Below are 2,015 nucleotides of genomic sequence, written 5' to 3'. Positions count from 1 at the left end.
GGAGTAGCTGGGACTACAGGCGCCTGCCACCACGCCCGGAGAATTTTTTGTATTTTCAGTAGAGACAGGGTTTCACCGTGTTAGCCAGGATGGTATTGATCTCCTCCCCTCGTGATCTCCCTGCCTCGGCCTCCCAAAGTGCAGGGATTACAGGCATGAGCCACCACGCCTGGCCAATTAAGCATATTTCTAACTACTATATACAAAATGATTTCTATAACAGATATGAAGCCTTTAGACTAGACATATATTTGAATCTCAATAATAACTCAGTTCTTTCTACAGCTTTGAATATTACATTATAGAACTGAATAGGGCATTTTATTCTTAAACTATCATGGACTTTAGCAATAAAATTTTTAAATTTTATTTAAAATTTAAAATAAATTTAAATTTTAAAACTGTCATTTCAATGTACTCACAAATTTGATGACCCAGACTTTATACTGCAGAATAAAAGGCCAATAATGTGCTATGCTTTAAAAAGTACCAATAATTTTTACTACCTTGATTTCACACAGCTCTATTTATGTTCTTCTATTGTAAAACATTCAGTTACTTGGGCCTCCTCAGGTTTATAAAGTATATCAGATACATAGGAGACAAAGGTCTACATGGAAAAAAACACTATTTCTCAAAAGCACTTTCTCAACTATTAAAGCCTGTAGGTTTTTTGACACTTTCCAGACCTCTGAAGACTGTATTTCCTCCTGAGATAATATTTTTAAAATGGTAGGCAAACTTTAAAGCATAAAAGAATAAAATGATACAACGAACACCTATGTGCCTACTACCCAGCTTGGGAAAAAAAAAAAAAAACTGTCATAATACAAATGTTCTTTTTTAAAAATCTGGATATTAGTTATATGGGTTTGTTCCTTTTGTGAAAATTCATTAAGCTATATAATTGTGATCTATACTTTCTCTATATATGTTAGGTTAAACTTTATTTTCGAAGTCTTGAAAAACCAAATAAAACATCAATACAAATGAATATCCTTCTATCCTGAAGGACAAATGAATGAGGACAGCATCCTCTTCCTCAATGTAATAATTCTTGATTTAATGATTTAGTGATATAGATGCACTGTGATATAAATGCATTTAGTGATATAAATGCACTGTTAGCTATGAAAAACTTTCTGTGCTTCCTTACAACAAGAAAAGTAAAAAGCTGGTACTACTCTGAATTCTTTCCCTACCCACATAAACTCTTGCCACGAAGACTTACAGTTACTTGGCAAAGGCAGACATTTTAACTACATGAGTACCACTTGTATCATCAAAACTATTTAGAAAACAATAAGCTTGATAAAATCCACCCATAGATGAATGTCAGGGAAATGTCAGTTAATCAGTAAGTATTTATTTCTTTATTACTAAAAGCAATCTTAATTTTTGGAAGGCTTAAGTCATATTTTGTTTCACAAAATAACTTTTATTATCGACCCACCTACTTTCCCTGTCTTTGAAAATTACTATCACATCCATTTACAAGGAGTCTATATTTTTTACAAAGTTGTCTAATTCTTATGCATTATGGGATAACAAAAACTCTTAACTCTTTTTAGCTATAGCATATCACCACCACCTCAAATGTCAAAGAATTACGATTTATTCACTTTAACACATGGAACTTACACATTTATGTATTATATTATTTTATATCACTTTAGAAGTATGATTTTGCTGTTTTCGTTCACATGGATAACTAGATGCTTTCACCCTACCTACTATACATACCTTCTTTTACCCAAGGTATGCTCTGACTAAATTACTACATCCTTGGATATCCAACAAGCACATGCTATAATCTCTGTAGCAGTTATGACATAGCGAATCTGAGAGACAAGTTTCTTTCACATAAAACAAAGCCAGCCAGGCACAGTGGCTCACGCCTATCCCAGCACTTTGGGAGGCTGAGGCAGGTGGATCATGAGGTCAGGAGTTCAAGACCAACCTGGCCAAGATGGTGAAACCCCGTCTCTACTAAAAATACAAAAAAATTAGCCGGG

General features: G+C 33.9%; 1 protein-coding gene across 1 annotated transcript in view; it reads right to left on the bottom strand.

The window, feature by feature from the left end:
• Window positions 1-2,015, bottom strand: part of SAMD8 (sterile alpha motif domain containing 8) — a 79,327-nt gene that overhangs the window by 38,180 nt on the left and 39,132 nt on the right. The gene's annotated exons all lie outside the window — the stretch shown is intronic.

The sequence above is a fragment of the Mandrillus leucophaeus genome, unplaced genomic scaffold, assembly GCF_000951045.1.
Source record: "Mandrillus leucophaeus isolate KB7577 unplaced genomic scaffold, Mleu.le_1.0 Scaffold1077, whole genome shotgun sequence".
NCBI lineage: Eukaryota > Metazoa > Chordata > Mammalia > Primates > Cercopithecidae > Mandrillus > Mandrillus leucophaeus.
The sequence above is the reverse complement of the archived record's forward strand: the minus strand, read 5'-3'. Positions and strand labels throughout refer to the sequence as shown.